The following is a 15,417-nucleotide window of genomic DNA, read 5'->3' as shown; positions in this document are numbered from 1 at the left end:
GAATAACCATCTGGTACTGAGAGGCCTGACTAGCCCTAGTTGTAGCTTTAGTGTGATTGGGGCATGATCTGAGAGAACTGGATCATCTATTCCCGCGTCCCTGACCCTAGAGTTCATGGACCCTGAAATAAAAAAATAGTCAATGCGGGACAGAGTGTCCTTTGCCGGAGTGGCGCAAGTAAAACTCCTGACCTCTGGGTTCCTATCTCTCCAGATGTCCGTGAGGAGAAGAGCATTTCGAAACCTGCAAAGCAGATTTGTGTCTCTCCTAGCGTTAAGATTTGTGCTGCGACCTATCTGTGAGTGTAGTGGATTGTGAAATCTGTCAGCAGGGGTCTGCGGCGCAATATTATAATCCCCACCAAGAACTATAGGGACATCTGCAATTTTCAGTAATTGTACCCTAAGTTCACTCCAGAAGGCTGACTTATGTGTGTGGGGCCCATAGACCCCACCTAGAAGCATTGGAGTACCTTCAACTGTGAGCTTGAGTAAGATATATCGTCCCTGGGGATCTAACACAGTGTGGGTTATGTTGTAGTCTAAATTCTTGCGGAAGAGGATCGCTACACCCCTAGCTCTGTTGCTGTCATATTTAGTATAGATAATCTCACCTACCCATCCCTGCTTTAACTTTTGATGCTCTATGGGTTTCAGATGGGTTTCTTGAAGGATCACTATGTCAGCCTTTCTAGATTTTAAGTACTTCAATATAGCCTTTCTTTTCAATGGAGATGTGATTCCCCCTACGTTCCATGAGATAATATGTAGTCCCATCCTCAATGATAGTATAGTGGGGGGGATCCCTATGTGGCAACCTATATGGTAGAGACTACTACGGTATACTGGCTCAGTGCTACCTACGGGCAATGTGTTAAACGTTTGTGTGTGCGTTCACTTTCACTACTTACGGTCCTGACACCCTGGGGTCCTCTCCCTTTAGGAACAGGAAAGGTTGAGTTGTGCTGAGTCCCTAACAGACTTGGAAAATAAAATTGAACAAAATTATTGGCAATCATTGTTAAGATATGTCCTTAGCCTCCATTCCTCTATCATGTCCCTGCAAACAAGAATAATAACAAATGCAGCGAGGGGTCTTAGATCCCACACAGTTCAAATCACATAGAGAGTGCTACTGTGGCTTCAAGGATTCTCTTCCTCCTCTATTCCATCTGCTTCATTTTGATCCATTCTGCATGGGTTTCGTGAGGTCATAAAAGCACGCAACTGCGTGGTAGATTCAAAAAATCTCGGACCCTGAGGGGTCTGTAGCCTGAGTCTTGCTGGATACAAGAGGGACACTGATTCACCTCTTTCCAAAAGTTTCCTACAATAGGGAGATAATTCTCTGCGCTTCTTTGCCACTTCGGCTGAGTAGTCTTGAAATAAGTGTATCTTGGATCCCTCATAGACTAGTTCCTTTGTTTGTCTGTAGGCTTTAAGGATAAGGGTTTTGTCCTTGAAGTTAAGATATTTAATCATCAATTGTCTAGATAAGGCTTTTTGCCCATTATTGGGGGGTAAAGGACCCACGCGGTGCGCTCTTTCTGCAATACATGGGATATCTGATTCAGCCATACCTAGCAGCTTCGGGAGCTCTTTTTCTGCGAATTCCATTATTGCGGAACCTGGAACCATTTCAGATAACCCCACCACACGGATGGTGTTTCGCCGGGATCTGTTTTCCAGGTCGTCTATTTTAGACATTAAAGCTTTATTTTGGCGTTGAAGCCGCGTGATGTCTAGCGCTGATTCTCTCTGCTGCACCTCTGTATCTGCTACCTTTTGCTCTACTGTATTTAGTTGTGTTGAGAAGGTCTTAAAATCTGAGGACAAGGTGTCTAGTCCCGTCTGTAATTGCTCAATTTTTGGTAGGAATAAGGCAGACAGCTGTGAGACTATTGGGTGAGTATCTTGTGGCAGAGGGTCAGAGAGCTCCATCGCCGCCGCTGGCGGCGTGTGCACTTCAGCTTGGCTTTTTTGCCGTCTTTCCTGCTGGCATTGCTTAGACATGTTATCTGTTCTTTTATTATAAGGGGTGTAATATTTTTGCATACAGACAAAAGGTGTCCCAGTATTAGGACCAGCTCTGCTTCTTAAGATCTTATGGTCTGCAAGGATCAAGTCAGGACAGTGGATAGCTTAGGAGAGTTTCTGGGGGGGGGTGTCTTGGGGCGGGTCACTCAGTGCTTATCTCCTCATATCGCCTGCTGCCCACACGGGGCTGAAGATATCAATAAAAAGAAAAAGGGTGCTGCTCACTTTATTTTTAATACATGAGGCTTGGTCCTTCCTTCTGCTCCCCCAGTCAGGTAGTAAAATAAAGGGCCAATAATAGATGTCTTATCTCCCTTGGTCCCCACAGGAGCTGTGTAGTGCTGCTTCACCTGTGTGTGTGGAAGAGGTTATGCCAATAAAGTTCTAGTCTTGTCCTGTGACCATACAACAGTTCCCACCACACCGCACCAATTTCACTGAGGGAGTTAACTTTTTCCCCACACCTCTCCAGAGCCTATTATTATGAGATTTGTGAATCGTTTCTGAGCAGTAGTGTGAGGCTGGTGTGGCGCTGAAAGTGAAAGTTTGCTGCGTGTAAGGAAAAATGGCCGCTGCGGCACTACTGACCTCCGTTATGCAGTTCCAATCTCTGCCTTACAACTGCTGACTGTTGTCTTGCGTTTATTCGGCTGCACTTGCCGCATCAAAGGGGGTTGAGAAAAGCCCTGTGGTAGTGTAGCCGTTCCGACTGCTGTACCTCCGTTTATCCTCTTTTTTTATTTGCGCTCCGGAGGGGGAGAAGTTGAAGAATCTCCTTGCCTGCTCGTGTCCGGACAGGGCTTAAGGTCCCTCTGCCAAGGATAGTGGCTTAATGGGCTACTTTTAGCGTTAAACGCTGCCTAATATTAGGATCAGGCAACGGAGCTCTCTCAGTTGCGTCCGTTGCCAGTGCCCGCCCAACCGGAAGACCTGGAAGCTGCATTCTTAGTGAGAGGAGGGACAGTGTAGATGCTGCTGATTTAATAGGGAAATTGATAGCTAGGCTAGTGTATTCAGTTTCCACTACAGTCCTGAAGGACTCATCTGACCTCTGCTGTAAGGACAGCACCCCAAAAAGCCCTTTTTAGGGCTAGAACATCAGTCTGCTTTTTTTTTTTTTTCCAGTGTAATCTAATTGCAGTTGCCTGCCTGCCAGCGTGTGTGTCAGGCTCACAGCGTATACTGTGCCCACTTGCCCAGTGCCACCACTCATATCTGGTGTAACAGTAGTGTAGATTTTTAAAAAAAAAAAAAAAAAAAAAACTTTTTTGACTGTGTTAAATAATAGCAGTCAGTTTGCTTCACACGTGTACGTTTCAGGGCATGCCTGCCTGCCTGCCTGCCAGGGCACAGTGTCACCCCAGTGCAACTCATATCTGGTGTAACAGTAGTGTAGATTTAAAAAAAGCAACACTTTTTTGACTGTGTTAAATAATAGCAGTCAGTTTCCTTCACACGTGTGCGTTTAAGTGCCTGCCTGCCAGGGCACAGTGTCACCCCAGTGCAACTCATATCTGGTGTAACAGTAGTGTAGATTTAAAAAAAAACAAAAACTTTTTTGACTGTGTTAAATAATAGCAGTCAGTTTCCTTCACACGTGTGCGTTTCAGGGCCTGCCTGCCAGGGCACAGTGTCACCCCAGTGCAACTCATATCTGGTGTAACAGTAGTGTAGATTTAAAAAAAAAACAACACTTTTTTGACTGTGTTAAATAATAGCAGTCAGTTTCCTTCACACGTGTGCATTTCAGGGCCTGCCAGGGCACAGTGTCACCCCAGTGCAACTCATATCTGGTGTAACAGTAGTGTAGATTTAAAAAAACAACAACACTTTTTTGACTGTATTAAATAATAGCAGTCAGTTTCTTTCACACGTGTGCGTTTCAGGGCATGCCTGCCAGGGCACAGTGTCACCCCAGTGCAACTCATATCTGGTGTAACAGTAGTGTAGATTTAAAAAAACAACAACACTTTTTTGACTGTATTAAATAATAGCAGTCAGTTTCTTTCACACGTGTGCGTTTCAGGGCATGCCTGCCAGGGCACAGTGTCACACCAGTGCAACTCATATCTGGTGTAACAGTAGTGTAGATTTAAAAAAAAAAAAACAACAACACTTTTTTGACTGTGTTAAATAATAGCAGTCAAATTTAGGCCTAGATTTGGAGTTTGGCGGTAGCCGTGAAAACCAACATTAGAGGCTCCTAACTCTGGTTTTAGGCTACCGCCGGTATTTGGAGACAGTCAAAAAAGGGTCTAACGCTCACTTTTCAGCCGCGACTTTTCCATACCGCAGATCCCCTTACGTCATTTGCGTATCCTATCTTTTCAATGGGATCTTTCTAACTCCGGTATTTAGAGTCGTGTCTGAAGTGAGCGTTAGAAATCTAACGACAAAACTCCAGCCGCAGAAAAAAGTCAGTAGTTAAAAGCTTTCTGGGCTAACGCCGGTACATAAAGCTCTTAACTACTGTGCTCTAAAGTACACTAACACCCATAAACTACCTATGTACCCCTAAACCGAGGTCCCCCCACATCGCCGCCACTCGATTACATTTTTTTAACCCCTAATCTGCCGACCGCCACCTACGTTATACTTATATACCCCTAATCTGCTGCCCCTAACACCGCCGACCCCTGTATTATATTTATTAACCCCTAACCTGCCCCCCACAATGTCGCCGCCAGCTACCTACAATAATTAACCCCTAATCTGCCGACCGCAAAGCGCCGCCACCTACATTATAGCTATGTACCCCTAATCTGCTGCCCCTAACACCGCCGACCCCTATATTATATTTATTAACCCCTAATATGCCGCTCTTAACGTCGCCTCCACCTGCCTACACTTATTAACCCCTAATCTGCCGACCGGACCGCACCGCTATTATAATAAAGTTATTAACCCCTAATCCGCCTCACTAAACCTATAATAAATAGTATTAACCCCTAATCTGCCCTCCCTAACATCGCCGACACCTAACTTCAAACATTAACCCCTAATCTGCCGACTGGAGCTCACCGCTATTCTAATAAATGTATTAACCCCTAAACCTAAGTCTAACCCTAACACTAACACCCCCCTAAGTTAAATATAATTTAAATCTAACGAAATTAATTAACTCTTATTAAATAAATTATTCCTATTTAAAGCTTAATACTTACCTGTAAAATAAATCCTAATATAGCTACAATATAAATTATAATTATATTATAGCTATTTTAGGATTTATATTTATTTTACAGGTAACTTTGTATTTATTTTAACCAGGTACAATAGCTATTTAATAGTTAAGAACTATTTAATAGCTAAAATAGTTAAAATAATTACAAATTTACCTGTAAAATAAATCCTAAAGTTACAATTAAACCTAACACTACACTATCAATAAATAAATTAAATAAAATACCTACAATTACCTACAATTAAACCTAACACTACACTATCACTAAATTAATTAAATACAATACCTACAAATAACTACAATGAAATAAACTAACTAAAGTACAAAAAATAAAAAAGAACTAAGTTACAAAACATAAAAAAAATTTACAAACATAAGAAAAATATTACAACAATTTTAAACTAATTACACCTACTCTAAGCCCCCTAATAAAATAACAAAGACCCCCAAAATAAAAAAATGCCCTACCCTATTCTAAATTACTAAAGTTCAAAGCTCTTTTACCTTACCAGCCCTGAACAGGGCCCTTTGCGGGGCATGCCCCAAGAAGTTCAGCTCTTTTGCCTGTAAAAAAAACATACAATACCCCCCCCAACATTACAACCCACCACCCACATACCCCTAATCTAACCCAAACCCCCCTTAAATAAACCTAACACTAAGCCCCTGAATATCTTCCTACCTTATCTTCACCATACCAGGTTCACCGATCGATCCAGAAGAGCTCCTCCGATGTCCTGATCCAAGCCCAAGCGGGGGGCTGAAGAGGTCCATGATCCAGCTGAAGTCATCATCCAAGCGGGAGCTGAAGAGGTCCATGATCCGGCTGAAGTCTTCATCCAAGCGGGAGCTGAAGAGGTCCATGATCCGGATGAAGTCTTCTATCAACAGCATCTTCAATCTTCTTTCTTCGGGAGCCATCATCTTCCATCCGACGTGGAACATCCTCTTCTCCCGACGCCTACTAGCCGAATGACGGTTCCTTTAAATGACGTCATCCAAGATGGCGTCCCTCGAATTCCGATTGGCTGATAGGATTCTATCAGTCAATCGGAATTAAGGTAGGAATATTCTGATTGGCTGATGGAATCAGCCAATCAGAATCAAGTTCAATCCGATTGGCTGATCCGATCAGCCAATCAGATTGAGCTTGCATTCTATTGGCTGATCGGAACAGCCAATAGAATGCGAGCTCAATCTGATTGGCTGATTGAAGATAATGGCTCCCGAAGAAAGAAGATTGAAGATGCCGTTGATAGAAGACTTCATCCGGATCATGGACCTCTTCAGCTCCCGCTTGGATGAAGACTTCAGCCGGATCATGGACCTCTTCAGCTCCCGCTTGGATGATGACTTCAGCCGGATCATGGACCTCTTCAGCCCCCCGCTTGGGCTTGGATCAGGACATCGGAGGAGCTCTTCTGGATCGATCGGTGAACCTGGTATGGTGAAGATAAGGTAGGAAGATCTTCAGGGGCTTAGTGTTAGGTTTATTTAAGGGGGGTTTGGGTTAGATTAGGGTATGTGGGTGGTGACTTGTAATGTTGGGGGGCGGGTATTGTATGTTTTTTTACAGGCAAAAGAGCTGAGCTTCTTGGGGCATGCCCCGCAAAGGGCCCTGTTCAGGGCTGGTAAGGTAAAAGAGCTTTGAACTTTAGTAATTTAGAATAGGGTAGGGCATTTTTTTATTTTGGGGGGATTTGTTATTTTATTAGTGGGCTTAGAGTAGGTGTAATTAGTTTAAAATTGTTGTAATATTTTTCTAATGTTTGTAAATATTTTTTTATTTTTTGTAACTTAGTTCTTTTTTATTTTTTGTACTTTAGTTAGTTTATTTAATTGTATTTATTTGTAGGAATTGTATTTAATGTATTTATTGATAGTGTAGTGTTAGGTTTAATTGTAGATAATTATAGGTATTTTATTTAATTTATTTATTTATAGTGTAGTGTAGGTTTAATTGTAACTTAGGTTATGATTTATTTTACAGGTACATTTGTAATTATTTTAACTATTTTAGCTATTAAATAGTTCTTAACTATTTAATAGCTATTGTACCTGGTTAAAATAAATACAAAGTTACCTGTAAAATAAATATTAATCCTAAAATAGCTATAATATAATTATAATTTATATTGTAGCTATATTAGGATTTATTTTACAGGTAAGTATTTAGCTTTAAATAGGAATAATTTATTTAAGAAGAGTTAATTAATTTCGTTAGATTAAAATTATATTTAACTTAGGGGGGTGTTAGTGTTAGGGTTAGACTTAGCTTTAGGGGTTAATACATTTATTAGAATAGCGGTGAACTCCAGTCGGCAGATTAGGGGTTAATAATTGAAGTTAGGTGTCGGCGATGTTAGGGAGGGCAGATTAGGGGTTAATACTATTTATTATAGGGTTAGTGAGGCGGATTAGGTGTTAATAACTTTATAATAATAGCGGTGCGGTCCGTTCGGCAGATTAGGGGTTAATAAGTGTAGGCAGGTGGAGGCGACGTTGTGGGGGGCAGATTAGGGGTTAATAAATATAATATAGGGGTTGGCGGTGTTAGGGGCAGCAGATTAGGGATACATAGGGATAATGTAAGTAGCGGCGGTTTACGGAGCGGCAGATTAGGGGTTAAAAATAATATGCAGGGGTCAGCGATAGCGGGGGCGGCAGAATAGGGGTTAATAAGTGTAAGGTTAGGGGTATTCAGACTCGGGGTACATGTTAGAGTGTTAGGTGCAGACGTAGGAAGTGTTTCCCCACAGGAAACAATGGGGCTGCGTTAGGAGCTGAACGCGGCTTTTTTGCAGGTGTTAGGTTTTTTTTCAGCTCAAACAGCCCCATTGTTTCCTATGGGGGAATCGTGCACGAGCACGTTTTTGAGGCCGGCCGCGTCCGTAAGCAACTCTGGTATCGAGAGTTGAAGTTGCGTTAAATATTTTCTACGCTCCTTTTTTGGAGCCTAACGCAGCCATTCTGTGGACTCTAAATACCAGAGTTATTTTAAAGGTGCGGCCAGAAAAAAGCCAGCATTAGATACGCGGGTCGTTACCGACAAAACTCTAAATCTAGCCGTTAGATTGTAATAGTATTTCTAATGCTTTTTCTTTAAATGTAATATTCGAATTATGCAATACGTGTATTCGAATTCGAAAAATTCAAATTTAGATTGTAATAGTATTTCTAATGCTTATTCTTTAAATGTAATATTCGAATTATGCAATATTCGAATTAGAAAAATTCGAATTTAGATTGTAATAGTATTTCTAATACTTTTTCTTTAAATGTAATATTCGAATTATGCAATATTCAAATTCGAAAAATTCGAATTTATATTCGAATTCGAAAAATTCGAATTTATATGTTTGTAATAGTATTTCTAATGCTTTCTTTAAATGTAATATTCGAATTATGCAATATTCTATATAGAAACATTCGAAATGATATATTTGTATCTATTTATGTATCAATTTACTAGATTCCCGCCCTACCACATGAACTATTGAACTATTGAATAGTATTTGTTAAATAGAATGTTAAATTCGAAATTTCAAATGTGGACATTCGATATAATTATAAACATTCGAATTCGAAAGTGACATTCGAAAACTGTAAATAACATTCGATTTTTGAATTTTTAAGAATATTCGTTCTTATCGACATTCCAATTTAGAATTCGAATTTCAGTAATAACATTCGTTCTACATTCGAAATTCGAAAATTTACACATTTGCCCATCCCTACTGCCAGGGCACAGTGTCACCCCAGTGCAACTCATATCTGGTGTAACAGTAGTGTAGATTTAAAAAAAAAAAAAACACTTTTTTGACTGTGTTAAATAATAGCAGTCAGATTCCTTCACACGTGTGCGTTTCAGGGCCTGCCTGCCAGGGCACAGTGTCATCCCAGTGCAACTCATATCTGGTGTAACAGTAGTGTAGATTTAAAAAAAACAACACTTTTTTGACTGTGTTAAATAATAGCAGTCAGTTTCCTTCACAAGTGTGCGTTTCAGGGCCTGCCTGCCAGGGCACAGTGTCAACCCAGTGCAACTCATATCTGGTGTAACAGTAGTGTAGATTTAAAAAAAACAAAACTTTTTGACTGTGTTAAATAATAGCAGTCATTTTCCTTCACACGTGTGCGTTTCAGTGCCTGCCAGGGCACAGTGTCACCCCAGTGCAACTCATATCTGGTGTAACAGTAGTGTACATTTAAAAAAAAAATACAATTTTGACTGTAATAGATTGAATATCAGTTAGTTGTCTGCAAGCGTGTGTGTCAGGCCTACAGCGTCTACTCTGCCAACTTCTGCCAGTGCACAGTGCTACTCCTATCTGTTGTCACAGTAGCTTGCACGCATAGTACCACTAATCGAAAATAAAATGACAGGCAGAGGCAGGCCACCACGCAGGGGCCGTTGTGTTTGTGGTGCTATGATTCCCTTTGGCCCTAGAATAATGCCCAGTGTTCAGAGGCCACGTACCCCGAACTCAAACATTTCTGAGGACATAGTTGACTGGCTAACACAGGACACCCAATCTTCTACAACTTCTTGGAACCTTGATGCACCATCCTCCTCCAGCTTAGCTTCGGGCACCTCTCAAGTTACCACTCGCCCGCCTGCCTTTACCACCAACACTAGCACCACAGCCGCTTTACTTGATCTGTCAGAGGAATTATTTACACATCAGTTGGAAGAAATGAGTGATGTGCAACCATTATTGCCAGAGGATGTAGATAACAGGGATATGTCTCAGTCAGGCAGCATTACACACATGGACGTACAGTGTGATGATGATGATGTTGTACCCGCTGCAGGAGTTTGGTCTGTCACTGTGAAGCGGGCGTAACCCTTACACTACCTGATCGATACAACATCATACCTGATGTTTTAAAGCACATTATTCCAAACAATTTAGGAATGTTAGGTGATTTATGCCCTTTATGGCTTAAAACCAGAGTCTGCATAAACTATGTAATTTTCCATGGGAGTTTTGCCATGGATCCCCCTCCGGCATGCCACAGTCCAGGTGTTATTCCCCTTGAAACAACTTTTCCATCACTATTGTGGCCAGAAAGAGTCCCTGTGGGTTTTAAAATTCGCCTGCTCATTGAAGTCAATGGCGGTTCGCCCGGTTTGCCCGTTCGCAATCTTTTGGGGAAGTTCGCGTTCGCTGTTCGCAAACCCAAATTTTTAGGTTCGCGACATCACTACTTATGCTGCATCCAGGTGGATTCCGAAAAAAGCAGGGTGGTAAAAGAATCAATCCAGGTGGATTCATTCACCACCCCTTTTGCTCTCTATCCCCCTCTCTTTTGCGCTCTCTCCCCCTCTCTTTTGCTCTCTCTCCCCCTCTCTTTTGCTCTCTCTCCCCCTCTCCTTTGTTCTCTCGCCCCCTTCTCTTTTGATCTCTCCCCCCTCTCTTTTGCTCTCTCTCCCCTTCTCTTTTGATCTCTCCCCCCTCTGTTTTGCTCTCTCCCCCCTCTCTTTGGCTCTCTCTCCCCCCTTGCTTTTGCTCTCACGTCCCCCTCTATTTTGCTCTCTCCCCCCTCTCTTTTGGTCTCCCTCTCCTCTCTCTTTTGCTCTCCCTCTTCCCTCTATTTTGCTCTCTCTCCCCTCTTGTTTGCTCTCTCTCTCCCTTCTATTTTGCTCTCTCTCCCCTCTCAGTCTGTGTTGATAAAACAAAAAAAATTGAACTACAGAAAAATATAAACAAATAAAACCTAATCCCTATGAAAATAAAAAAGCCCCCCCAAAAAAATAAAAATACCCCCTAATCTAATGCTAAATTACCAGTAGCCATTAAAAGGACTTTTGTAGGGCATTGCCCTAAGTTTAACAGCTCTTTTGCTGTTACCAAAAATTTACTGTTAGTTTCCCCTAACAGTAAAACCCACCACCCAGCAAAACAAATAAACTTAACACTAAAAAACCTAAACTATCCATTGCCCTGAAAAGGGCATTTGTATGGGCATTGCCCTTAAAAGGGCATTCAGCTCTTTTGTTACCCATCCCTAATCTAAAAAAATATATATATATATATATATATATATATATATAAATATATATATAAAGAGCTATATGTTCTTTACTAATTTACATGCATAATACAATGTTAAAACAACGTCATATTTATTTTGATTATCTCATTAGTTTTTTTAAAAATGATATTGTTGCCTAAAAACCATATCTAGATAGGCTCTGTTGATACTGATTGTTGGTTGCACATAGATGCCTTATGTCATTGTCTAACCCATGTGTATTGTTATTTCTTTAACAAAGGATATCTAAAGACTGAATATAATTAGATAATAAAAGTAAATTTTAAATTTAAAATAAAAAAATTTGTAATATCTCTGATTCACTAAATTATTTCTTTTTATGTCCCTTTAAGGACAAAACCATTAGGAATATGAGGATTTAACATTGTAAAAATAAACTAAAGGGGAATGAAAATATATATAGATATGTGATATCTATCCAACAGGTAAGGAGTATAATTGCTAGAAGTTATCTTTTGATATATCTATAGTTAACTGACCCTTCAAATGACTCCACTAGAATTGAAAAGTAATTAATATGGCATACAATAACTAGATTGGTCTAAATATGAAATGAACTTACTTTTCATTTACAGATAATTTAAAACATATTACCTAAAAATTAATTAAAGCTGAATAACCGATATTTAGGCCTCTAGTTATCAAGCCGTCAACCTCAAATACGCTGGAATTCCGCAGCGTATTTGTGGCGAGGCCGATTCGCCTAAGTTATCAAGCCCTGCTGCCCAGCAAAAGTTGAATTTTGTGACGTAAGCTTCGATCCGCCGGACTCCAGTCTGACACAGATCGATTCTTACGTCACTCCAGATGTTCCGAACACAAGTTCGGCACAATCTGACTACTTTTGCTAGTAATCAAAAAACTAGCAGGTACGCTCGGCACTTTTTCGGCCCAGCTTATCTGGTTTTCAATCCGCCGCCCTGGAGGCGGCGGATCCCATAGGAATCAATGGGAGTCTGACCATAGCGAAAGTTCATGTTCGCTGCTGCCCAACATCCCATTGATTCCTATGGGAGATGTCTGCACCTAACACCCTAACATGTACCCCGAGTCTAAATACCCCTAATCTGTCCCCCCCTACACCGCCGCAACTAAATACATTTATTACCCCCTAAACTGCCACTCCCGGACCCCGCCGCAACCTACATTATACATATTAACCCCTAATCTGCCGCCCCCTACACTGCCGCAACTAAATAAAGTTATTCCCCCCTAAATTGCTGCTCCCGGACCCCGCCGCAACTATAATAAGTATGTTAACCCCTAAACCGCCACTCCCGGACCCCGCCGCCACCTACATAATACCTATTAACCCCTATTCTGCCCCCCCTACACCGCTGCCACTATAATAAATTTATTAACCCCTATCCTGCCCCCCCTACGCCGCCGCCACTATAATAAATTTATTAACCACTAAACCTAAGTCTAACCCTAACACCCCCCTAACTTAAATATTAATTAAATACATCTAAATATTATAACTCTTATTAACTAAATTATTCCTATTTAAAACTAAATACTTACCTATAAAATTAACCCTAATATAGCTACAATATAAATAATAATAATATTGTAGCTATCTTAGGATTTATTTTTATTTTACAGGCAAATTTCACTTTAATTTAACTAGGTACAATAGCTATTAAATTGTTATTAACTATTTAATAGCTACCTAGTTAACATAAAGAGAAATTTACCTGTAAAATAAAAACTAACCTAAGTTACAATGACACCTAACACTACACTATCATTAAATAAATTATTCCTATTTAAAACTAAATACTTACCTGTAAAATAAACTCTAAGATAGCTACAATGTAATTAATAATTACATTGTAGCTATTTTAGGATTTATATTTATTTTACAGGTAACTTTGTATTTATTTTAGCTAGTTAGAATAGTTATTAAATAGTTATTAACTATTTAATAACTACCTAGCTAAAAGAAATACAAAATTATCTGTAAAATAAATCCTAACCTAAGTTACAATTAAACCTAACACTACACTATCATTAAATTAATTAAATAAATTACCTACAAATACCTACAATTAAATACAATTAAATAAACTAACTAAAGTACAAAAAATAAAAAAAACTAAGTTACAAAAAATAAAAAAAAATAAGTTACAAACATTTCAAAAATATTACAACAATTTTAAGCTACTTACACCTAATTTAAGCGCCCTAATAAAATAACAAAGCCCCCCAAAATAAAAAAATGCCCTACCCTATTCTACATTAAAAAGTCAACAGCTCTATTACCTTACCAGCCCTTAAAAGGGCCTTTTTTGCGGGGCATGCCCCGAAGAAATCAGCTCTTTTGCCTGTAAAATAAAAATACAACCCCCCAACATTAAAACCCACCACCCACATACCCCTACTCTAACCCAAACCCCCATTAAATAAACCTAACACTACCCCCCTGAAGATCATCCTACCTTTAGCCGTCTTCAGCCAGCCGACCACCGATGGAACAGAAAAGGACATCCGCAGCGGCTGAAGTCATCATCCAAGGGGCTCTGAAGAAGTCTTCCATCTGATTGAAGTCATCATCCAAGGGGCGCTGAAGAAGTCTTCCATCCAATTGAAGTCATCATCCAAGGGGCGCTGAAGAAGTCTTCCATCCGATTGAAGTCATCATCCAGGCGGCGTCTTCAATCTTCATCCATCCGGAGCAGAGCGGAGCCATCTTCAGACGAGCCGACGCGGAGCCATCTTCTTCCACCGACGACTTCCCAACAAATGACGGTTCCTTTTAGTGACGTCATCCAAGATGGCGTCCCTCGAATTCCGATTGGCTGATAGGATTCTATCAGCCAATCGGAATTAAGGTAGGAAAAATCTGATTGGCTGATTTAATCAGCCAATCAGATTGAGCTCGCATTCTATTGGCTGTTCTGATCAGCCAATAGAATGCAAGCTCAATCTGATTGGCTGATTGGATCAGCCAATTGGATTGAACTTCAATCTGATTGGCTGATTAAATCAGCCAATCAGATTTTTCCTACCTTAATTCCGATTGGCTGATAGAATCCTATCAGCCAATCGGAATTCGAGGGACGCCATCTTGGATGACGTCACTTAAAGGAACCTTCATTCGTCTGGAAGTTGTCGGTGGAAGAAGATGGCTCCGCGTCGACTCGTCTGAAGATGGTTCCGCTCCGCTCCAGATGGATGAAGATTGAAGACGCCGCCTGGATGATGACTTCAATCGGATGGAAGACTTCTTCAGCGCCCCTTGAATGGTGACTTCAATCGGATGGAAGACTTCTTCAGTGCCCCTTCTGTTCCATCGGTGGTCGGCTGGCTGAAGACGGCTAAAGATAGAATGATCTTCAGGGGGGTAGTGTTAGGTTTATTTAAGGGAGGTTTGGGTTAGAGTAGGGGTATGTGGGTGGTAGGTTTTAATGTTGTGGGGGTTGTATTTTTATTTTACAGGCAAAAGAGCTGATTTATTTGGGGCATGCCCCGCAAAAGGCCCTTTTAATGGCTGGTAAGGTAATAGAGCTGTTAACTTTTTAATGTTAGGGTAGGGCATTTTTTTTATTTTGGGGGCTTTGTTATTTTATTAGGGGGCTTAGATTAGGTGTAAGTAGCTTAAAATTGTTGTAATATTTTTGAAATGTTTGTAACTTATTTTTTTTTATTTTTTGTAACTTAGTTTTTTTTTATTTTTTGTACTTTAGTTAGTTTATTTAATTGTATTAATTGTAGGTATTTGTAGGTAATTTATTTAATTAATTTAATGATAGTGTAGTGTTATGTTTAATTGTAACTTAGGTTAGGATTTATTTTACAGGTAATTTTGTATTTCTTTTAGCTAGGTAGTTATTAAATAGTTAATAACTATTTAATAACTATTCTAACTAGCTAAAATAAATACAATGTTACCTGTAAAATAAATATAAATCCTAAAATAGCTACAATGTAATTATTAATTACATTGTAGCTATCTTAGGGTTTATTTTACAGATAAGTATTTAGTTTTAAATAGGAATAATTTATTTAATGATAGTGTAGTGATAGGTGTAATTGTAACTTAGGTTAGTTTTTATTTTACAGGTAAATTTCTCTTTATTTTAACTTGCTAGCTATTAAATAGTTAATAACTATTTAATAGCTATTGTACCTAG

This window comes from Bombina bombina, chromosome 3 (assembly GCF_027579735.1).
Source record: "Bombina bombina isolate aBomBom1 chromosome 3, aBomBom1.pri, whole genome shotgun sequence".
Classification (NCBI taxonomy): domain Eukaryota; kingdom Metazoa; phylum Chordata; class Amphibia; order Anura; family Bombinatoridae; genus Bombina; species Bombina bombina.
Note: the sequence above shows the minus strand (reverse complement) of the source record.